The sequence below is a fragment of the Leptonychotes weddellii genome, chromosome 1 (genome assembly GCF_054177405.1).
Source record: "Leptonychotes weddellii isolate Sample4059 chromosome 1, ASM5417740v2, whole genome shotgun sequence".
NCBI classification, from domain to species: domain Eukaryota; kingdom Metazoa; phylum Chordata; class Mammalia; order Carnivora; family Phocidae; genus Leptonychotes; species Leptonychotes weddellii.
Window position 1 is genome coordinate 147,737,214 of NC_138369.1, and position 26,461 is coordinate 147,763,674.

The window sequence follows — 26,461 nt, forward strand, 5'->3', positions numbered from 1 at the left end:
GGATTAATTGTTTTTTTGGGTCTTGAGTTTTATAAGTTCTTTGTACATTTTGGATACTAACCCTTTATTGGATATATCATTTGCAAATACCTTCTTCCATTCTGTAGGTTGCCTTTTAGTTTGTTGAATGTTCCCTTCACTATGCAGAAGCTATTTAGTTTGAGGTAGTTCCAATAGTTTATTTTTGCTTTTGCTTCCCTTGCCTCAGGAGACATATCTAGAAAGAAGTTGCTACAGCTGATGTCAAAGAAGTTACTGCCTGTGTTCTCTCCTAGGATTTTTATTTTTTCAGGTCTCACATTTAGGTCTTTAATCCATTTTGAGTTCATTTTTGTGTATTATGTAAGAAAGTGATCCAGTTTCATTTTTTTGCATGCTGCTGTCCAGTTTTCCCAACACCATCTGTTGAAGAGACTATCTTTTTTTCCATTGGATATTCTTTTCTGCTTTGTCAAAGATTAATTGACCATATAATTGTGAGTTTATTTCTGGGTTTTCTATTCTGTTCTATTGATTTATGTGTCTATTTTTGTGCCGGCACCATACCGTCTTGATCACTACATCTTTGTAATATAACTTGAAGTCCAGAATTGTGATGCCTCCAGCTTTGCTTTCCTTTTTCAAGGAAAAGTTGCTTTGGCTATTCATGGTCTTTTGTGGCTCCATACAAATCTTAGGATTGTTTGTTCTAGTTCTGTGAAAAATGCTTTTGGTATTTTGAAAGGAATTGCATTAAACGTGTAGATTGCTTTGGGTAGTATAGACATTTTAACAATATTTTTAGTAGGATATTCTTAATAGAGAGGAGATCGAACCTAGAAAAAATAATGTAAACTGTCAAAAAGAACCAATAATGAACATTATTCTACTAATATAATTGATGATAGAGAAATCGAGACCAGATATTCTTATACTTCAAAATAATATTATCGGCTACTAAGCTATTAAGAAAAAGTGACAAAGATTTAATGTTTAGCATTCCGAATTATACACTGGCATATTTAGGCATGAGTTGGGGTAGCTTGGAAAAACAAATTATATAATGATGATGATCAGAGAGTCCATGGGGAAAATTTAGCAAAATATGAAGTCAACCCCTTCCATCTTTTTTTCTCTTTCTTCTCTGTCTCTGCTTTCTCTGTTTCTCTCTCTCATAGTGATTGAAGGTTTGAAAAACAAAATCCTTGAGAAATTTCTAATTTTTTTTTTTTAGAGTGGGGGGAGTGGCAAAAGGAGAGGGAGAATCTTAAGCAGTCTCCATGCTGGGCTCCATCCTTACTTAAGGCTTGATCTCACAACCCTGAGATCATGACCTGAGCCGAATTCAAGAGTCGGACACTTAACCAACTGAGCAGCCCAGGTACCCTGCTAATTCCTTTTTTTTTTTTTTTAACTTGGAAGGAGTGATTTATAGATTCTCAATGAATTATTATTTCCTGAGTTTTTTCTATCAATACTTAAAAAAGAAACAAAAAATAAATAAAAACACTTATATGAACAATAAAATCCCATTTTCTTTTTTTATTATTATGTTCATTTAGCCAACATATAGTACATCATTAGTTTTTGATGTAGTGTTCAACAATTCATTAGTTGCGTATATCGATGGATAATGATGAGACCTTGCCGTACTTTAACAAGGGAAATTTGGTGTGGTAGCAATGACTTTTACACAAGTGTAAAAATCTAAAGATAAAGTATTAGCCAATATCTTGGCTAACTGAACATAATAAAAATAAAATAAAATAGAATAAAATAAAATAAAATAAAAATAGAATGAGTAAAAAATAATAAAGTATAAAAGAATAAAATATACACCAAAATTTGTGCCACTTTGTGCTAAGACAGCAGTTTAGAAAATAGAGTGAAAAACTTTGACTTGTTAATGAAAAAGGTATAAGGAAGGAGTTGACGTTTATGATGGAACAGAGGATTAGGGAAAGATAAAGCCATGAGGATTAATTTTCAGAGATGACCTATGTGTATAGGAAATAATTCCCAAACAGATTGCATAACATTATTTTTTCACCTGAATGGGACTCCCTGGATATTTTTGTTTCTAAATGATGAATTTTCTGACTTCTCTGATAATTCTATCATAGATAAGGAGTAGAATTCTAAAACTACTGTATTGAAATTCCTTGGCAGAACAAGAGGCAATTTGACTTTTCTATGAGCATGTACATTATGTGAAATTCCACTAAACTAGGGGGAAAAAAAATCCATGTGAACCTAGGGAAAATTACTCTAATTTTTGAAATTTTAGCAAAACTCTGTAGTTTCAGAGCTTTCTTAAACTCAATAAGCTGTGTTACAAGACATGCGGAATTCTAGACAGAATGGCCAATACTTCAAATCTCTTTCATCTTCATTCTTTCACTTCACTTCTTCTCTTGCAAATATTCTAATTTTAAGGTAATTGTAATTTCTGGTGCATCCATATGATGACATTTTAAAAATCTATGTGCCCATTAAAAGTATGTTTTAGTAAAACATTTAATGTCATGGAAAATGTCTACTCTCTAATTTTGAAATTTAAGAAGAATGATATTGGTATATATACTAGGATTTCAACTTTGCCTTTTCCTGTTTATCTTTTATCTTTTTTTTTTAACTGTCATATCTCTTCTCTGACACAGATTTCTTGAGACTGTGACAAAGACAAAACCAAACAAAACTAAGATCAGAAATTGTTAACAAGGTATTTATAGAGTGAGATAAAGATAGCATAGAGGGTAGTATAATGGGCAATAAGTCCCTCAAAGTAAATTCCCATTCAGACTACTTACTGCTTATGATATGTCGGTTTAAAAAAATGATTTTAAAACATATTAATACATATTTTTCCATATATACTGTGTACCTGATCTTCAAACAATTTTGCTTCTCTGCCACTCCACTGAGTCCCCAGGGATCAGTGTCACTAATTCTAAATCCAATGGTCAACTCTCAGACTTATTTTCTTTGTGCTTCCCTGTCTGCTCCATTCCAGTGTCCAGGGCTAGAATGTTCCTGCCTCTCAGTCAGCTAATGTTAGTTTGCCTCAGGCTCATCCTCAGCTTTCTGTGCTCTTACTTGCATTTACTCTCTTGGAGATCTCATGCAACCATGTGATTTTAACTCATGTGTCTGGTTCAAATTAGATTTGACTTCTTACAAACAAAAATTCACCACAAAAATCCAAAAGGGCCAGTTTAGGGAAAGCATGGGAGTTTCACACTTATTTGTGACCCAGCCTCCAATAGCAGTGTTTTTGTCCATCCTCACAGTCATAATTAGGCTGCTGGATCTCCTCGTGTTCAATAGAGGACAAGATATGTGGGAGAAAAAAGCACCAAACAGAAGTATCCTGGCTAAATTAGGCCCCTGGATGGGTCTTCCTGGAAGCCTCACTTAACAACTTATGGGAACATCTCACAGAAAACCCCAATCTGCAAAAAAAGGTTAGAAATTATTATTATTATTACTCCTGGTAATAATGGGATTCTATTAGTAAGATAGAATTATAAATGGTTATCATATAGGCAACCAGCAGTTTTGCTATAACATCTTACATGCTGAGAGCTCCAAAATTTCATTCCACTCAGATAAGCCAGTCACCACTCAGCTGGCTGATGGGTGTTTTACTCAACCCTGTCCAAAATAAAATTAAATTATACCCACACACCTGTTCCTTCTGTAGTTTCCTCATGCTCATTTACCCAATTTTAAGTCTCTAAACCTTGGATTCCCTCTTGATTTGTCTTTTTCTATCATATTCTATATACATTCTAATAGCGAATCTGTTCCACCTGTAAAATAGTAACTGAATCTAACTACTCCTCAGCACAACCAATACCACAATATCCTTTTATCTAGACTTCCATTCTTGCCTGCCATAGTCTGTCATACTATTAAAAAAAAAAAAAGAGTCTGATTATGTCCCCCCCCACACACACACACTTAAAATCTTTCAGTAGCATCCCAATAAAAGTAACTTCTCACTGTGGCTTACCTGTATGATCTCCCCCAAGTACTTTTTCTGACATAATTTATTTCTCTCCAACTCCTTACCCCCAAACTTCATCCACTCTAGCCATACTGACCATTTGGCTATTTTTCAAACAAGCAAATTTGCCCCTGTTTCAGGATCTTGTACTTTATTTTCTTGTAGCAGAAAAGCTCATTCCCCAAATATCCACAGATATTTGCAGGGTCACTCCCTTACTCCATTCATGTTCACTCAAATGAAGCAAACCTCTCCTGACAGGTCATCCCTGACTACAATTTCTAAAATAACCTGCACCCTAATACACACATCATATCCTCTCTTTTGGCCCAGATTTAATTTTCTTCATAGCACTAATCAAAACTTGTTGGTATATTATCTAATTATATAGTTTTAATGTTTGTCACTTTCTTTTGCATAAGCTCTGTAAGGTTAAGGATTTCATCTCTTTTACTCAATACTTACTGATACTACCTAAAAGAGTTCTTGGTATATAATAGTAATGTAATTTCCTCTCTGTAGGCCTGATTTCCCCCATCTACATATCAGACAGTCTAATTTTTAAGGTAACTTTGAGATTTCAAATTCTGATTTCCTGGGGTAGTCAAGGAAGGCTTCTAAATGGGAGTATGTTATGTTTGAACAAGCATTTTGTACTACTTAATCTGATGGTTATATATAAGAGACAGAATGGGGGTAGTTAGATGTACTGCTTATAAGGAAATAACTTAGGAAGTTTTTATAGGAGTTTAAGTATGAGGTTATTCATATTCAAATTAGAAAGACAGCACTGTCTGAAACTGTTAAAAAGAACTCCTACAACTCAATAGCAAAAACAAATAACCCAATTTAAGAATGGGCAAAGGACCTGAATAGATATTTCTCCAAAGAAGATATATGAAAATGAAAGGAGTATATGAAAAGTTGCTTGGTATCACTAGTCATTAGAGAAATGCAAATTAAAAGCACAATGAAATACTACCTCACGCCTGTTAGAATGGTTTATCATCAAGAAGACAAGAGGTAACAAATGCTGGCAAAAATGTGGAGAAAGGAGAAACCTGTGTACTGTTGATAGGATGGTAAATTGGTACAGCCACTATGGAGAACAGTATGGAGGATCCTCAAAAACTAGAGGACCCTTAAAAATAAACTACTATAAGATCCAGCAATTCTACTTCCAGGAATATAACTAATGAAAGTGAAAACAGTAACTCAAAAAGATGCCTGTACGTCCATGTTCATAGCATCATTATTTACAATAGCCAAGACATGGGAAAAACCTAAGTGTCCATTGAATGGATGAATAGATAAAGAAGACCAATACTGTATGATCTCACTTATATGTGAAATCCAAAAAGATACAGGCAAACTCATAGAAAAAGAGGTCAGATTTGTGATTACCAGAGACATGGAGAAGGATGAGGAAAATTGGAGAAAGGTGATCAAAAGGGAAAACCTTGGGGCGCCTGGGTGGCTCAGTCGTTGGGCATCTGCCTTCGGCTCAGGTCAGGATCCCAGGGTCCTGGGATGAAGCCTCGCATCGGGCTCTGTGCTCAGTAGGAATCCTGCTTCTGCCCCTCCCACTCCCCCTGCTTGTGTCCCTCTCTCGCTGTCTCTCTCTCTCTCTGTCAAATAAATAAATAAAAAATCTTAAAAAAAAAAAGGGAAAACCTCTTATAAGATAAATAAGTACTAGGGATGAATGTACAACATGATGACTATAACTAACATTGCTCTATAATATATGAGAAAGTTTTTATGAAAGTAAATCCTATGAGTTCCCATCACAGGAAGATTTTTTTCTCTTTTTCTTTTTTCTTTTTCTTTTTTTTCTCTCTTTTCTTTTCTTTTTTTTTTTTTAAGATGTTATTTATTTATTCATGAGAGACAGAGAGAGAGAGAGAGGCAGAGGGAGAAGCAGGCTCCCAAGGAGCAGGGAGCCTGATGCAGGACTCGATCCCAGGACCCTGAGATCATGACCTGAGCCGAAGGCAGACGCTTAACCATCTGAGCCACCCAGGCGCCCTCTTTTCTTTTTATTGTATCTATATGAGAAGATGGATGTTAGCTGAATATATTGTGGTAATCATTTAACAGTATATGTAAATCGAGCCATTGTGTTGTATGCCTTAAAGTTATACAGTGACAAATTATGTATGAGAGTCAAGGGAAATGGAAAAGAATAAAAAATTATTCCAAGAATTAAAACTGAGTTGTTAGGTACTATTTATTGGTACCATGTATAGTCTGAGATGGGTTATATACAAAACATTTTACCTAGGGATAAAACTCAGGTGGACAAGTAAATTGGTTTGTCATCTTTGGAAATGAAATGAACAACTGAGTTACTCGAAAATTTCAAGCATGAATGAATATTGTTAGTATATCAGGAGGCCTGATATTTTAATTTGATTTCTACCTACCCACTAAAAAAACCACCATGTAATCAATTCCTGAAGCTAAACTCACTTAATTCTTGCTCCAAAAAAAAAATGAAAAAACATTTTATTCACTGTATCAAAGTTTAACTAAATTAAATTACATTAAACACATTAATCCTTACAACTTTTTTTCACTGTATTAAAGTTTAACTGAATAAAATTACATTAAATTACATTGTATTCATCACATTAAATCAATGTATTCAAACTGATAGATAACATCTACCTCTTTTTCTATCTCACATACACACATCTATAAGTATAAATTACATATATATATATATATATATGTTGCTGGTGTGGATTATAGTAAAAACTTGAAGAATTTCGGTCAAAATCATCCTTGGTGATGATAGTATCAATAGATAACTAGTTAATAAGCTCCTGAAAAATTTAGGAAGTGCCTTTCACTACCCAAGACTTAGGTAGTTTATGGTGATAGAACATAAGGAGCCTAGAGGATTTAGGACCTACGACACAGTGGATGACACTACATGAATATAGGAAGACAGCTGGAAGACCAGAGTCCATGTTGTATTACTCTTCACAGACCTATAGTAAAAAAAAAAAAAAAAAAAGCTACGCATGAAAGTTAATGGAGTGATTACTATCAGGCTGGCAAAAAAGAAAATCACATAACTATGTAAATTATCACCAGTAAAATTTCATGGTATCCAGTCTTTGCTTAGCTTTTATCACTATTTCATGTGTTTCTTCTTCGGTTAGCTTTCATTCTTGACAATGGCTCCTATCCCTCCAGTTCTCCTCCTGCTCTTAATTTATGAAAAAAAAAAATATATATATAGGGGTGCATGGTGGCTCAGTCGTTAAGCATCTGCCTTCGGCTCAGGTCATGATCCCATGGTCCTGGGATTGAGCCCTGCATCGGGCTCCCTGCTCGTCAGGAAGCCTGCTTCTCCCTCTCCCACTCCCCCTGCTTGTGTTCCCTCTCTCGCTGTGTCTTTCTCTGTCAAATAAATCAATAAAATCTTAAAATATATATATGTCATCCAAGTAGTACTATTTATACTTATGCAAGAAGCAACTGACAGATTTCCTTTATCTATGCCTTTCCTTGCATCATTCCTCTTGCTTCCCCATCAATGTTTCCACTTCAATGCACAATTGAAGGTCTTTGATTTTTCAGTTACTCACTCTCTTCAAGTATTCTTCACTACTGAATCTTTCCTTCAGATTTTAAAAAAGCTCATTTTCTTCCATTTTGAAAGAAAAACAAAAACAAAACAAAAAAACAAAAAACAAGTGAAGCCGTTAAAGCGTACCTTTCCCTACACTAGGCTTTAGCTTACCACCTTATCTCACAACTCTTGAATGAAGAGTCTGTTTTCCCAGTCCAAACCTACTCACATACCATTATTCATTTTCTCACCCTACACGTTAACAATATGCTATAGGCAAAAATTCCATGGAAACCATATCAAACCAATTTTCTATTTGACCTAGTGTGATCCATTGTTGACTCTTTCATCCACTTTGAAGTTGTCTCTTGTCCTTCCTTTGCTGACACAATCTCTACTTGATTTCTGTTCTCTTTTTCTGGCTATTCTCCATCTTATCTTATTTGTGTGGTCCTATCTCTCTCATGGTCTCTTATGTGTTGGTGTTCACCAGAGACATTTTTTAGCTTCTTTCTCTTACTGTACATTAACCTTTCATGTTAAATTTACCCCTGTGCCTTTAACTATTATAAATATTTGATGCATCAAAAAGCTTGTTTATATTTATTCTTAATTATGTATCTTGGCCTATACCTAAAGGCATATCTTTTATCTTTATTCTCATCTTTAGTTCCATATATTACCTTTTCCTGAGTTCCAGACCCATATATTCAACAATTGAATAGAGGGTACAAAACACACACACACACAAATTATCAGTGGATAAATATTTTAAAAAATAAATATCAGTGCAATGATATTATATTTAAAAACTAACATAAATAACATTTCTTAAATGTTATATACCTTACTGAATTCTCCACTCATATATAGCTAAAACTGTGGATGCTCATTTTATTATACATTTTGATACATCTCTTAGCCCATAGTGGGTGCTTAGGAAATGCTGAGTAGCAGCAAATGCAAAGACAGACTGTATATTTCTGTTCTAATCTATTTTCAAAATGATATGCAAAATCACTTCTACTAAATATTGCTCAAATTGATGATGTAGTCTCAATATTGAATTTTGTAAGATTTCTACTTATCACAGCAAAATCAAATTTTAATCTTTGGTTTAAACAACTCTTTAGAAGCATGCAGTTCATCAGCATCCTATTGGCTAAATATTTGACAAGACTTAATCACCTGAATTTTTCCATTAGGAACTATTTATGACTTTGATTTTGGAAGTAGAATCAAAATCTATCTAAGCAAATTGGGTATACAGCCTACAGAAACACTCTGGCATTTAGCTTACTTGATTTAGTTTGGATCAAAACATACTCCCATGGGAAGCTCTTGTACTATTGATATGAATATCTGAAGAAAAGAACGTCTGTGCATTTTTGAAAATGAATAATTCACACACCAAATTAAAAGATTGAGACAGCTCATCTCAATTATTACAAACAAAATGGAAATCTTCAGACTAGATCTCAAAGATGGGGGTTATGATGATATTGAACTTTTTGAATATTAGGAAGAAAATGTTATGAATTGATTTTATTAATAGCACCTCTTTCTCTTTCTATGAAATGAATATGGCCTAAGAGGCTAAAATATCTTCTACACTCAGGATTCAGTGTCCTAATGCAGTTCATCAGGAGCAATTCAACCTATAAAATCACAATATATATTCTTAAATAAGTTGAAGTGAAAAGCAGGTTTTATACAAAGGATGCTTTTTTTGCATCAAAAATAGTTGTTGAGTATTCCACAAATAGAATAGTTTAAAAGGAGACAATTTATATTCAGAATTTTACTTGTTATGAAAATGGATTGAATATGGAAGAAGATATATAATCTTTCTTTTGAAATGACCTTTTGAACATCAGTGGTTTCTCTGCCAACCTCACCCCCATTATTCATGTATTTGTGTCAAAGAAATTGTATTAAAGTTAGTGACCACTTAAAATATTAAAATGTATTCTCTTTAGAAACAGAATCACAGTTCCTTTCATAATCATGATGCTTCTTACATCCAGAGTTTTGAGATCTATTTCTGTAGCCCTCTGAAGTCTTAGTCGACATTGTGACTAGCTTTGAACTACAGAATGTCGCACAAGGAGCATTTCCACATGTGCCAGTATCATCTAAAGAATGGATAAGAGTCTACCATGAAGACAGAAAGAGGAAGGGTACACGAGGAAGAGTAACTACTGTACACAGGGCCTGACATATTAAAACAATGTATGGTTGTTCTGTATTCAGGAATACAGAACTAGTTCAGATAGACTGAATACTTTTGTCTGAAAGAGAGGGGCAAGACTGAAACAGAAGAAGTAGACAGATTTCAAGCACATTGCCTGATGATTTTGGACTTTATCTGATATGTCTTAGGGAGCTGCTTAAGGATTTTAATTAAATAATAAATTGACAGCATATTCAGTTTGAAAAATAAATTGAGAGCAATATACATTGTTGGACTTCTGAAAGGAATACTTAGGGAAGTCATAGGGAAGACATGGCAAATGTCCAAGGAAAAGATAATAAAGACAGCAGAGGTGTGTAGGAAAAGAGTGATACAGATTCTAAAAATGGATAGGAAGTATAAATATTAAGACTTAATAATTCACCTATCCATTAGACAATTCCTAAAATTAATTCATTAGGATTATTTTATTCCTCTGGCTTCCTAAATTTCAGTGTGGAATAAGGAAGAGTACTCCATGTCTGGCCAAGAAAATTGGAAACCAGCTAAGAGCCTGAGAAAATAATTTTACCAGATTGGTTTGAAATTGTTTTCTAACTTGACACTGTTATAATTCTCAGGACTGTTTTTTTTTTCTTTCTATCTTATCTATTAATATTCAGTTCCTACAGTTTTACATAATGGTATAAAAATCCATATACTGTTGAATATTCTCCAATCTAGAGGGCAAGGTGTGTTATGTACTCTACTGTAGAAGGAAAAAAAATTTTAGACATTTCCATCCTGATGTATTTTCAAGAGAATTTAAAATCATAAAACAGAAAAAAAAATGAATGGAGAAAATAAACTCATCTGGGGCCCAACACCACATATTCCACAAATCATATTCTTTTTCATTTATTTTTCTAATTTTTGGTTCCAATGTCTGATTCCCCCCCCCAAAAAAATCTTCTAAAAGGAAATTGGAAAAGGCATTTAGGAAAATGAAAGGATAATGAAGAGACCATATAGGTGGAAAAATATGAAGAGATGCTGCAAGTTCTAGGAAAAAAATCCTAAAATGAAGATATATCATATTGACAATAAGCATGCAAGGAAGTTCTTAGCATTTCCATGGAATTATTATTGATCTAAATGACTAAATGCAGTTTGGTAAGATAGCAAAATATATAATTCTTGTTATACTGCTGACATAGTATGTCTAAAGCATGAGTCTGGAACAGTGATTCGCAACGTATAGTCTCCAGACCATCAGTATCAGTATTACCTGGGAACTTGTTAGATATAAATTCTCAAGACCTAAATCAAGAAGACTTAATGAATCAGAAATGCTGGGAGTGGAGCTGAATATTCTACTTTAACGAGCCCCATGGGTGATTCTGATGCGCACCACATTTGAGAACCACGGTTCTAGAAGCACCATACTGACTAAATAGTGGAAGATGCATGGTTCTATCAGATATGATCCAGTGATGGTTCAAATTATCCATGTCACTTTGAGTATCTTAACATCTCTGACCTCAGTTTTCTTTATAAAGTAGAAAAGTTGGGTTAATTTATCCTTAAGATTCCCCCAACCAAATGTGTTCCAAGTAAATATTTTTTATATTGTCAAATATAGGTACTTGGCAAGCTATAAGACCCTATATGATCAGCCTTCTCTCCACCAATCCTATTACCTCTCTGAACACACCTCTTAGTATTCTGCTCATTCATTCTGTTCAACCACACTGACTCCCTTGCTGCTTTTTAAATATGCCTAAATATTCCCACTTTAGGGTCTTCCGTTTGATTGTTCTTTCTGGAATGCTTTTCTCTCAGAAAAAAAATGATAACTAAGTCAGGTATTAGCTCCTTAAGAAGATTGCTATGCTAAACCACATCATTTCAAATTGTAACTCAAACAACACTGTTTATCCTCTCTATCCTGTTCTACATTTTTTTCTATTTTTCATAGGCCTTATCAACACTGAAATTACTATATAATTTACTATACATTATGTCTACCTTTTTAACTGCGTGTCTCCTTACCCCAACCTGCTTAGAATGTAAATTCCAGGGTCCTTTGTTTTATTTTCCCACTGGAATATCCCAAGATCTAAAATAATTCCAAGCCCTCAAAAATATTTTTGAATAAATAAACAAATGAATGAATGAATAAATGAATGAGTGTAGCTCTTATGACTTAACTAATATTTATATAATTCAAAATTATGTAAAATTTTGGCAATTTGGTTAATGTAGATATATTCAAGGTCCTAAACTGGCCACTTGATGAATTCTTTAATCCAATTCTATCTAGGTCTCTGAGATAGTTTTTTATGCAGTACTTCACTTAATGAAGTATTAACACCCACTGCAATTGCTTTCAGGGGTATAGGATAGTATATTAAAGCTAAGGAGTAATGGATGATGATATATAAATATTGCCAAGGCAAAAAGAATTACTAGATTTTTTTAATATTTTTCCTGTTCTCTTCTTTTGTTTGTTCATTTCTCCCTCCCTTCCTTTTCTTCATAAAATACTTATTGAGCACATTCTGTGCTATGTCCATCATTGTGCCATGTGCTGTTAAGGCAGTGGTGATTAAACAGACAGACCCTGCTCAAATCAATTACAATGTGTAACTGTGTATCCTGTACAAATATAGTACAGTAATAGATCATATATTAACAAATGGGTATATAAGACATAATTACAATTTGTGGCATTACCAAGGAAAACAGTAGAGTACAATGATTAAAATTAAATTGAAGGTAACCATTTAGAAACACTTGGCAAGGAAATCTCTTTAAGGAAATACATTAGTTTATTATGGCCACCATGACAAAGTACCAAAAAATGAGTAGTTGAAATAACACACTTATTACTTCACAGTTCTGGAAGCTAATAGTCCAAGATCAAGGTATCAGCAGTGTTAGTTCCTTCTGAGGGCTATGAGAGAGAATTTGTTCCATGACTCTCACCTAGTTTCTGGTAGTTTTCTGGCAATCTTTGGCATGTTTTGGCCTTTAGAATCATCACCCCAAACTCTTCCTTCATCTTTACATGGCTTTCTCCTTGTGTGCATGTCTGTGCCCAATTTCCCCTCTTTTTAAAGATACCAGTTCTATTGGATTAGGGGCTCATCTTAACTAATTATATGTGTATCTAAACCTTAGCAAGAAGGTCTCTGTTCTCTACCCTGTGCTTTAGCAGGCCTGACTTTGGCTCTTCTCTGGCCTCACCTTTCCCTACAGCGTAAGGAGACCGGGTAGGCAACAGGATGTGGGCATCCAAGCATCATGCCATATTTCCTTAATCACAATCTGGGTACCTGGGACTCTGGATTTCTATAGTTATATGGCCCCAGATCTGCTCCAGAACTTTCAGGAGATTCATACAAGTTTGATCTTCCTGACAGCAAACATCACACTCATAAGTAGGAGAAGTAGATAAATTATGTCCTTCAGGGAGAAAGGGAAGGAGTGAGAATTGAAAGAAGGTGGAAATGACATTTGTCCTCTCTATGATCATATCAGAAGTGAAACTTCAAGAAGGCCAAAAATTCTAAATTCAGATTTGGCCTTCAAGGTGTTTATGAAGTAGATTTGTCAAAATTAGAGGGAAGTTATTTCTTAAACAGGCTTATCCTTTTTTTAAGCTTGATTTATAGATTTTAAATATTAGACAAATGCTATGTGGACATTTTAATCAAAAACTCACCTTTATGATGGGTAGTATTAGAATACATTTGAGTGGAGTTAAAAGTAACCCAATAGAAGGAGAAATGTATCATTTAAGGTAGAGTCAGACCACTACTACCCAAGGTCCAAATCCAGACCACCATCTGTTTTTGTAAATAAAATTTTGTTGTAATTCAGCTAAACTAATTCATTTACACATAGTCTATGGTTGTTCTCATGCCACCTTGACAGAGTTGAATAACTGCAGCAAACTATTGCAACATGTCCTATGGCCCACAAAGCCTAAAATATTTACTATTTCACCCTCTAAACAAAATTTCCCACACTTTTTTGAAGAAACAGAGGAGATAAACAAAAAGCAAATCCCATAAAATATGAGAAAGGGTGGCTGCAAAACACATCTGGAGTGATATGACCAGACAGAGCCCATCATTAGAATGGCAAGGAGGAAAGAGTGGGCTGAGAGAGATGTATGAATTTAGTGGTGGTAAAATAGTCCTTACCCACATATTATGTAGTACGAACACAAACACACACATATACACACCAATATCCATCTTGGTCATGGGGTGGTAGGGTAGAAGAGAAATGGGAATGAGAACAATTAATCTTTATACCTCATTAGTTTATTTTCCTTGAACCCACCTCACTCTTCCCAAATATTTTTAACATTATTATATATATCTGTACAATTACTTACCAGACTTCACCAGGTAACTAAGTAGCAGGATAATCAACAGATAATCTTAATATCAAATACTCTTATGGGCACTATTTATATACATAGTTAAGACCATTCTGAAAAATTTAAGCATAATGAATACAGTGTACTATTTATCTATTTATTTAGATCTTATTTATTTAGATCCTATTTATTTATTTATTTATTTATTTATTTATTTATTTATTTATTGTAAATGACCCTATATGATAAATCTCTTATGGCACTTATCACCTAATATTATGATCATGGGTCTATTTTTCTATGCTTAGTACTAGGTTAGAAATTCTATCAAGCAGAGGCTTTGTTCATATTTACCTCTATTTCTACTGTCTAACAATATTTTTCAGAAAGTGGATGTTTAGTAAATATTATTCAATTAGTAATGTGTAGGCAAATAAGTGACAATGTTTCAGAGATATATTAGGTTTTAAACTCACTATGCAACTTTTCCCAAATTGCCAAAATACCATTTCTGTGATACTACCCTAGCAGTTCTCTCTATATTATCCCACCAACCAGATGTGAAAGTTTTGGTGTCTGGTCTATCTGTCAAGAGTTTAGATTTAAAACTATCACTTTATTCTGATATCTCTAGTTCATTGATAGATGACAAGTGAAAATTTGTAGCCTACCAAAGTACAAAACCTATAAAAAGGCAGTAGGAAGAGAGTATAATCTGGTGAACTTTTTGTTTGCCTTTAAATTCAGATTAACTATTAGCAAAGAAACATTCACTTTGTATATCAGAATATATTCTTAAAAAATAATAAAATCCAGTGCTTTTTAAAACAGATCTTTAAGATTATAATCATTTAGTAGTTGTTTTTTCTCCTTTTGGTAACTCTTTATTGCTTTTCCATATGCACATTGTCTTTTAGAGTTTTGTTTGGGGGACCTATTCCTCCTTTTGATCATAACATGTGTGTTCCCTTGTATGCTGGCAGTGTGAATTTTATTGAGTATACTTCTGAGATTTGCATAGTATAATCCAGTTTATGAAACTTGTTCACATTTACTGATTCATTTAATCTCATAAATGAGGAGACTATGGCTCAGAGATTAAGTACTAAGCAACATCATTCAAGGACAATTAAATTGTGATTCTATGTTGGACAGTTCCATCCTTCAGTTTCATGGTTCCTTTCAGAACAGTAATGGCTTCCAGAAATCTTTGTATGAACATTCCTCTATTAATATCAAAGGTGTTTGGTCATCTCCTTGTATCATCTAATCTCTACTTATGTATTGATATTCAAGTTTACATTAGTTCTTCCCATCTGTTTTCAGAGATGATGAAAGTACTTGCATGTTTTTCATGTGACTAAAAATAATTCAGGCATTGAATTATGTAATTAAGAAGTAGACATGTGCAAAATATTATTTTACATAAAAGTCAGACCCATGGTACAATTTATTTGGCAAAAAAATGATCTTTTTTTGATTGTCAGTATATTCACTTTCATATCAAGCAATTTGCAGATATTTCTGAATAGATATTGTTATCATCAATTTACATATATAGAGAGACTGTTATCTTTAATTTACATATATAGTCATAACTAATTTACATTATATTTAAATATATATTATATATATTTATACATATTATATATAAATATATAATATATATATAAATATTATATATATATATAATTTGTATATGGAGAGAGAGAGATGGCTTATAAAATCCACTGGAAATGGCTTGAATGTCAAAATGATTCAAGATTTAGCTTAAATATGGAAAGTACCCTAATTTTAACACTTAAATTTAAATTTCTTGGACTGATTTTTTCAAAATTATACATGAAACATTACATATTAATTTAAAAATGTTTAATTATACCAAAGAGTTCTGGAGAGATTACCAAAACATAAAACCTTACAACTAGATTATATTTGAGGCTTTAAAGTCAGGGCCATAGATGATGTTTTCATATATTTCTAAAATTTTAAATTCAGACTTTATTACATTTTGCACAAGTCAAATCTCAGTCAATAACTGATCCAGAAACTGATGTCTAATCTCACTATTTTTGTTTAAATACTTTATCTCAATTTAACAAAAAACAAAAACATCATTTATTGTATGGAATATTATTCAGGCTAAGTAATCACTGTAACTTTATACCCAAATCGCACATTACAAATGCTTTCCATAGTTTAGTTAGTAAGATCTGCATAAGGACCTTCTGTTGAGGGCATTTTACAAGTTTACAGATAAAAAGAATGAGTTTTAGAGAAACTATGTGATTTAATCTACTTAAACAGGTTGTTTGAATAGTTGTGTGGAGACCAGGAGACCTAAGTTTGTATCATATATTACCAAATCCAGTGCTTTCCAAATTTTAGTAGCAGTATACAAGTGCTTATTAAGTTGGTAGGAGGGATAAAGTGACTAAAAAAAATATTATTCTTTATTAACTAAAGGCCAAAAGAGACATGCAAACAAAATCTAAGGAGAGCTCCTATCTAGTTGGCAATAACAGAAAATACTTTGTTTTGGTAAAAAAGATCAATGTTGTTCTTCCCACACAATAAAAACCTTTTAATCTGGAAATTTTAATTATAGCTAACCTTAGTATGCCTATTTGCATGGTGCCTATACTAGGAATCATATGAATCAAAATGGAATCTTAGACTTCAGTTATCTTTGAGGCATCAGACTTGTGTTAATACTTCTTTTATACATAGATCTGTGGGTCTTACGGAAGGCATGCAACCTATTCAAGCAACAGGGACATTATGAAGGAAACATTGTCAGTAAACTCCTCAGGAGAACTGAGTCCTCACATTTGTTGACCTACCTGGTGGCAGGTCAGTTTACTCTTCTAGATCTGTTTCTTCATCTGCAAATAATTGAGGCTTGAGACAGATCAGTAGTTTTAAATTTTGTTTGGTACAACTCACAGAAAACTTAAATACATAAAATTTTTCTGCTCTAGTTAAAGTAGGATTGAAGGCTATCACAGAAACCTCTTAAGCACTAACTTGGACTTCTTGGGTTCACCTGCATTGATTCAGTTATTCTGGTGACTAATTGTCCATAGACCACTGTCCTCATGCAGATACACTTGACAAAGCCTTGTCTCACACTCATCCTGTGAACCTCTAGTCTCCTGTTCTGGAGCTTCCCTGTTAACACCAAGTCATGAACAACACTGGGACAAAACTTTGGCCGGTTGAATATGGAACCCACTGGACTAATTCTTCCCTCTTTCTTCTTTTGCGGGGACTGTGCAAAGAACAGTCATTTAAATAGCCTCTTAGAAGATGATTTCATGAGGGCGCCTGGGTGGCTCAGATGGTTAAGCATCTGCCTTCGGCTCAGGTCATGATCCCAGGGTCCTGGGATCGAGTCCCACATCGGGCTCCCTGCTCCTTGGGAGCCTGCCTCTCTCTCTCTCTCTCTCTCTCTCTCTGTCTCTCATGAATAAATAAATAAAATCTTTAAAAAAAAAAAAAAAGAAGATGATTTCATGAGAGGCAGAAATCTATTGTTCTTGATATCACACAATAGCCAGTTAAGCAGTATACCCCCAAATGAGGTTTCTCTCTCCTTCCTTAATTCATCCTGCCTTTCTCTCCCTTCTGCTCCCACAATTTACACCTTCTAATAGATTAGTTCAGAGAAGACTTTACTTCAGACGCTATTTTCAGGGGAACCCAGGCTAAGGAAAGAACCTGGGCCATTTTAAAAATCCAAGCTATATGAAGGGGGGGAAATTGGAGGGGGAGACGAACCATGAGAGACTATGGACTCTGAGAAACAAACTGAGGGTTCTAGAGGGGAGGGGTTGGGGGGATGGGTTAGCCTGGTGATGGGTATTAAAGAGGGCACGTTCTGCATGGAGCACTGGGTGTTATACGCAAACAATGAATCATGGAACACTACATCAAAAACTAATGATGTAATGTATGGTGATTAACATAACATAATATAATAAAATTAAAAAACAAATAAATAAAATGTTAAAAAATAAAATAAAAATCCAAGCTATAGCTCTTTAGCAATTCTTATGAGAGCAAATAATTCCCGGATCAACCTTCACTAAAATTCCATCATTAATAGCATACTAACAAACTAACATACTGTAATTAAGGTACATATTCCCTTTATGTTAGTCTTTCTCACTTCACTAGAAGATAAATTGTATGAAGCCAGGGAATTACGTCTGTTTTGTTTACTATTGTACTTTCAGTGCCATTAGCCATTCTCATTCTCATGTGTTGACTGTGAATTTGATTAGGCTTAATGAGAACATAGCATATATTCTCTTGCTACAAATTTGATTGCTAAATATATGATTCAACCAAGGGAGAAATCCAAGTGCAAATGTTAGGTATCACAAACATCTATATCAGTGAGTAAAAAATGATTAGAACATGTCTTCAGAACTGGTCACCCCTGAGGTCATAACTAAATGTTATTTTAAACACTTCTTATATTCAATCCATAGGGAGGAATACTTCTTATTTCTTTTCTTTTTATTTTTCAATTAAAACATAAAAATGAAAAATGTTCAGACTTACAAATAGATTTTTTCCTCTGTCAAGCAACTGACTCATAAGCTGTTAGTTATAATAGGACATGTGAAAAATAAATTAGTTTAACTGTGAATTCTCCCTCAAGTATTTCTAAAATGGCAATATTAAGTTTATAGGTCAAAATATTAGATAATGTGTTTTGGTCAAATTTATGAGGTTACAATAATTAGGAACCAAAAATATCGTTGGATTTCATAACAAACTATTTTAAAGGTACTTGATTCAATGCAAACCGGTTTGGACTTTATGATTAATCCTAACAGAATATGCTGTCTGGGAGAAATGGTGCAGTTAAATGAACTAAGTAGAATGCTTCAACAATTTGTCCTCATCCAGTTGATTTTTGGGTATCCAATTAAAGTTTCACTTGATGCTTTTGAGTAATTTAATCTTAAATCACCCTTAATAAAAATATGTTGACTAATAGAGTCATTCAGTAAATTCTTTATGGAATCCCTACTATGTGTCAAGCTTTGAATCTCTTCCTTCAAAAAACCCAATCTAGAAAAATAGACACCTTCAGCTAATGCATACCCAAAGTATTAATGTTCTTGAAAGGAAAGGGAAATACATAGGGGAAAAAACTTCTCACTGCTGCTCAAATACTGTAGCGTATCATCTCATTGGATGTACTTTTCAATCTCATTCAGAGTAAAAGCCAAAGTTCTTTAATGGCCTACAGGGTGATACATCATTTGGATACTCTTTAATTTGTGGATCTTATTTATTTACTATCAGTATCCTTGTTTGTTTGTTTGTTTGTTTGTTTTAAGATTTTATTTATTTGACAGAGAGACACACAGTGAGAGAGGGAACACCAGCAGGGGGAGGGGGAGAGGGAGAAGCAGGCATCCCGCGGAGCTGGGAGCCCGATGCAGGGCTCGATCCCAGGACCCTGGGATCATGACCTGAGCCGAAGGCAGGCGCTTAAAGACTGAGCCACCCAGGCGCCCCTCTCCTTGTTTGTTCTATCTAGTGATACTGATCTTCCTATTGTTCTTCAAACACACCAGGCCTCCTCCCACCCGCGTTGGTTCTTCCCTCTATTGCAAAAGCTTTCCCCTGATGTGCCACATTTAGTTTCACCTCCATGCCCACCCCCCCTCCCTTCTCCACACACAACCTGCACGTACTTGCCGAAATATTAGCTTCTCAGGGAGGCTTATCCTAACCAATTTACTTAAAATTAAGCCAACCCTTTATACAGTTTCTGGTACTCTCTAGTCCCTTTCCTTGCATATTATCTACATAATGTATTATTAACTTCTACTATATCATATACTTCACTTATATATTTCACTTATTGACTCTATGAAGCCAGAGGATTTTGTCCCTTTGTTCCCTGTGTTTTATCTCTAGTGTTTTTGAAAAGTACCTTGCATAAAAGAGGTGTTCAGTGAACATTCATTGAATGTATAAATGTATAAATGTATATAATATGAACTCATTTTTTTTGGCTGAATAAATAATGACTAAAAGAACACAAAGACTTTTTAACTGGGTTTGGAGAAAGGTTTTCTAACAGCAAGGAAATAAAAGCCTGAGTGAAGCTGCAGAGATAAGAGATAAGCAGAGCTTTGATAAATAGTTGCCCTGCAAATAACAGCCACCTTAGTTAAGTGGGAGAATTACATGATTAGGTATTTACTTATAACTTTACTGCAGTGTACAGATTGGATCTGAAGGGAGGAAGTTCAGAGACAGGAAGACCAGCTATACCATGGAATCAGGTATGAGGTCCTGAAACAATATGGGGATAATGGGGGCAGGCAGCAGGGGAAATCTGAACATTTCTGAAGAATAACCAACAGTTGAAATTGTCTGTGTGAAGCCATACTCACAGACATTTCACTTAGGCAGAACGTGATCCATTCCTGCAGCCCATGATGCTGAGAATTTGAGGAGTGTTGGATAGCTTTATAGTCCAGGAAGCAGAACTCTGTGGAATGCTAGACTCCTTTTTAATGAAAATAATCTTGGAATAGGCAGAAATTAATATTAATGCTTTAGCAACTCAGTAGAATCTGATTCATTGTCCTATTGGAGCAATTTTAGCACCATGAATAGAGTTCATACCTGGGAAGGAAGTCTTTATTTCCTAAATAATTACCTGTGAAGACTTGCTCTTTCCTCTTTTAATACTGTAGAAACTTTGCAAAGCAGGCCTGGAGATATTGTAGAGTCTTAACGCATAGTTTCTCATCCACTCATCCCCTTGCCTTTCCTCCAGGATGAGAGAGAACATGGGAGATTAGGAAAATGCCAAGCAATAAAAATCTAAGACATAAACAAATAGTTCCTCTGAAAAGCTTTATTTGGGCATTTCATGTTCTGAGGGTTAGACCTATGATGACTTAAACAAGCTCTGCAAAAGAGAATACCATATATCCCTGCATTTCTTTTCTAGAAGCTGACACAATAGCCAATATATTGAGTGCTTTTTCTAATTGTAGATATCATTGATAAATAATATCAATTGTGACTGGATATTTTCAGTCATAATTTAAGAGTAAGGAAAGATAAAACTGAATATTTTAACAAATGTTAAAATAAGAAATTGAAGGAGTTAGATTTTCCATATCTACAAAAGCCAAGAAGAGAACAGGATGTCAGTGATCCAGATTTCCTCAGCCCAGTCAGAAATTTGGAGTCTGGACAAATAACTGTAATCCCATAGCAAGAGTTCTTAGGACACAGCAAATCATTAAGGAGGATTTTTAGCAAATACTTTTTTTAAAGATTTTATTTATTTATTTATTTATTTATTTATTTATTTATTTGACAGTGAGAGAGGGAATACAAGCAGGGGGAGTGGGAGAGGGAGAAGCAGGCTTCCCGCCGAGGAGGGAGCTTGATGCGGGGTTCAATCCCAGGACCCCGGGATCATGACCTGAGCCGAAGGCAGACATTTAACAACTGAGCCACCCAGGCGCCCCAGCAAATATGTTTTTTAGTCAACTAAATTTGGAAAAAAGATGCTCCATCTCCAACTCTGAAGATTTATAATAAACAGTGAGCATTAATGATTCTGAGAAATTATATAGGAGAAACCAAACAAACAAACCTTAGTTTCTCTATATGTGTTTAAGACTTTTCACATTTACTTGACAATGGAACCCTTTTTGTCACGTAACATGTAGGAAGAATGGAAAATTATGTCTTGGATCAATATCTGGAAATAAAATTGCATCTTCTTTATCTTTGCATTTATAACATTGTCTTAGTCCTTTTGGGCTGCTGTAAGAAAATACTGTAGAGATGGTATGCAAACATCAGACATTTATTTCTCACAGTTCCGGAACCTGGAAGGGGGAGGTCAGGGTGTCAGCATGGCCAGGTGAGGGTCCTTTTATAGGTTGTAGACTTCTCAGTGTGTCCCCACATGGTGGAAGGGGCAAGCTGGCTCTCCGGAGTCTCCTTTTTAAGGGCACTAATACTGTTCATGTGGCTTTCCTTCATGACCCAGTCACTGCATGGATGCCCTATCTCCTGTTACCATGCCATTGGACATTAGGTTTTCAACATGTGAATTTTGGGTGAACACAAACATTCACACCATAGTAAGCATCTTTCACATTTGTGGAATGAATACACATGTTTCTCAAATATCTCATCTAAAATAAGTAATGTGTACAATGGGTTATAGGCAAACATTCTCTCAAGGTATTTTCTGTTTTCTTTCATATTCCTTCTTTTGTCCTGTTATGCCATTTCTGTGCCTTTTTTTTTAATGGCTACCAATTTTCAGAGAAGGCATATCATAAAAAAAATCAATAATTTTTGTTTCAAAGGTAGAGTTATACCTAATAATCTTGAAGAATTTAGAAGAAAAGTGGTAGAAAATTGCCAGTAATTTAGGAATGATATTAGAATATCAGCACTAAGGCAAAATACTACCCTTATAGTATTTACAACTTAAATAGTAAAATAGTAACAGAAAATAATATAGATTAGATACAAATACATGTGTATGTACATATATACAAATATATGGGAATATAGGGAATTTTTACTATGCTAAATAAATTCCTTAAATAAATTATCAGACTTGATCATCAATACAACTCTAAGAGGTATGAATGCTTTACAAACTAAGCCGTAGAGAAGTTAACTTGTCACAGTTCATGTATTAGGAGTGATATTGGGGGTGCATGAATAATTTCGGTGAGCATACTTAAGATGATTGCCTGGAAAAATCCCAGGTTATTCATATTTTTCTGCTACGATAATTAACACTATTTCTTTTTACTGTCTATGTGCCCAGTTTAGACAATAATTTACTTAGTCAAGCTATAAATAATGGAGTGGAGTATAAGAAGGGATCATTACATATTGTAATGAGAAATTACTTTTAGACTGCAGAGGGATTCCTTTTCTAATTCTCTCATAACCTGAGGACACATGGTGTGTCCTCTCAAAAAACAAAATGTCAATTCTAGATGTACACTGGGGAACTACTGGTAACTTAATTTTACCTGATTTAGAAGTAATCTTCACTCCTAATATTTGTGCTGAGGTTTTGTGTGTGTGTGTGTGTGTGTGCATGTGTGTGTGTGCGCGCACACACCTGTCACATAATGTTTTCTTTCAAAGGCTTATCTGAAACTTGGTCGTTGTGTTAATGGGAAGCAATTAGATGATTTTTGCTTTCTCTTTTGTTAAGATATTACTACAAAGCAAAATGATTTCCTTATAAATAAAAACTCCCCCTATTCTTTCAGATAGTTTCTTTAATTAAAATGAAAAGTCGATTAATTCTACATCTTCTTAGAGTGTAGGAAAAAAAATCATTTTTGAACTATGTACTGCTCTAAAATGCCCTGTGGATATTAGCTTTACAGAAAAAGTTTTTCAGGACAAGTATAAATTAATGCCTACCTAGTAATGAAGTGGATGTTTTCAATTGTTTAATTATTTGTGCTTTCTAGGGAATGTTGAAGGATAACATATTTTTATGGGAAATTCCATCATAAATATCCATTAAATTTCTTAAGTATTGATAGGTGGTCCTATGAGATATAAAAAGGTTATTTTCACTTGAAATCAGATGCTGACAACTTGTTCAAATGTACTAGCTGGATTGTGTGAAATATATGTGTTTAAGTAGGTAAAAGGCCATTAATCGGTACATGCAAGCTACAGTAGAAGTGGCTTTTAACCAGTCATCCTACCCCCACCAACCCCACCCCCACAGCTTCCTTACCCAGCTCCTCTATTTACAACCATACACCTTAGAAGTATAATCAATTCTGCAATGATTTCCTCACCTTCAACTCCAACTGGAAGCCACTCTAATTGTTCTTCTGTTCCCATCACTTTCCTGAATCAGATTTCACTAAAAATACTAATAACTTTCACATCATTATATTAATCAGGAGTGTATTGATTCCCAAGTGACTTTGAGTCTCTGTAGCATTTAACACAAACATTTCTTTCTTTTTTTTTTTTAAAGATTTTATTTATTTATTTGAGAGAGAGAGAATGAGAGAGCACATGAGAGGGGGGAGGGTCAGAGGGAGAAGCAGGCTCCCCGCTGAGCAGAGAGCCTGATGCGGGACTCGATCCCGGGACTCCAGGATCATGACCTGAGCCGAAGGCAGTCGCTTAACCAACTGAGCCACCCAGGCGCCCCAAACATTTATTTCTTAAAATACTCCCTTTCTGTGATCTTTTCTGCTCTGTCAGTTCCTTCTGTATCTTTCTCCCCCTATTATTGTTGTCTTATATTATTTGATCCAAGCTTATATTATTAGCATAATCCTTAGGTCATTTTATATACTCTAAGGCTTCAAATATTATCAATGAGCAAATGACTCCCAACTTTATATCTCTAACTTATTTCAACTCAACACATAGTTTTTGAATATCCATTATTTTCCAGGTATACTGTGGTAAGCAAGACAGTATGACTGTTGCCTTTATACTCTAGTAAAAGAAACACAATAAATCAATAAACTGCCCAAATAAAATAAAATATATCCATAATTATGATAAGGCCTATGAATAAAAATTACAGTATAATTAACATCTCGAAATCTTAGGACTTGAAATTCAAACTGTTCCTTTGAACTGGATGTGGTCATTTTGGCCAATTTGCAAATGGGCTAATGGGGAATTTAAAAAAAATATTCTTAAAATGGACAGTGCTTATTAGATGACTACGTATTAGTCACCATTAAAGCAACAGTGAAAACCCTCTTTCAAGCTCATGTGTTTTGTAAGAACAAATGAAAAGCACTGCAATTAGACCAAAAATGCAAATTAAGGGGGGAAAAAAAACTGAATCTTATTTGTCAGAGAAAATAATTACAAAAGCAAAGTCTATTATAGGAAAAGCTCTAGAATAGAATCCATGAAAGTAGCTAAAGGAACAAGGGGAACAATAATCAGGGAGGGAAAACTGGAACAATTGGATACTCCTTGGGGCTCAGGAAAACATTACAAGGCCAATTCCTACATAATGACAGTACAATACTTGATATTTGAAAAGTCCTATAGTGCTCCTCCTTTTCAATAAGGTCACATGTAATAATTAAACAATTGATGAGGGTGCCTGGGTGGCTCAGTTTGTTAAGGGACTGCCTCCCACTCAGGTCATGATCCCGGAGCCCCGGGATCGAGTCCTGCATTGGGCTCCCTGCTCAGCGGGGAGTCTGCTTCCCCCTCTGACCCTACCCCTCTTGTACTCTCTCTCTCATTCTCTCTCTCAAATATATAAAATAAAATCTTTAAAAACAAATAAAACAATTGATGAGAAGCTTATATACCTTTGCTGAAACTGCAGGGGGAAATTTTTTTTTCCCCTACTGTCCTAACATCTCTTTTCACATAATATGTTGAAGCAACTGCAAAAAGAATTATATTTTAAATGTGACAATTTCTTGTTTGAATAGCTTTCATTTAGCATATGATCTGCTGAAATTAGCATTGTGGTAGACACCAGAGATGTGTCACCATGGCCTTTTAAAAAAGAAGGGGTTTGCTGCTCAACTCTGGAGTGACATCAGGAGATAGTTTCTGGCTGTCATCTAAGGGTTTGCCTCAGCAGTAGAGGGCTGACTCACCTAATGGCTGACTGGATAAGGCAACGGAACAAAGGACAATAACAAAGTTCATAAACTTTCTCTGTAAAGAGACAGATAGTAAATGTTTTAGGTTACATAGGCTAGAGTCTCTGTCACAACTCTTCAACTTTGCTGTTGTAGCTCAAATGTAGCCAGAGATAATAAATTATGGATGGATATGACTGTATTCCAATAAAATTGTATTTATGGACCTTGAAATTTGAATTTCATATTAAGTTTTACATTTCACAAAATAGTATTCTTCTTTTGATTTTTTTTTCAATCTTTTCAAAATGCAAAAACCATTCTTAGCTTACAGGGAATAGGTAAGTAGATGGTAGGTTAGTCATAGTTTGCTGACCCCTGGCATAAAGGCCCCAGCCATTTCTCCCTAATGTGGGACAATATCATGGACAATTCATGCTCAGGGGCTCTTCACCAAGTTCTCTGAGGGTTTATGAGGCCTATGGTGCACTATGACTTCTTCCTCTGCTCAATCTGCTTTCTCTTCTTTCCCTTGCCCCTGTTGATTTCTAAGAAACATCTCTGAATCTGCTTCTCTGGAACCCAACATGAAACACACATGAATTGATGTCTTTAGGTGTTTTCTCCTCTAAAAGTGGGCAGCTTTAATATCCCATTTTTCATGGCCATCCTTGAATCTGACAGAAATAAA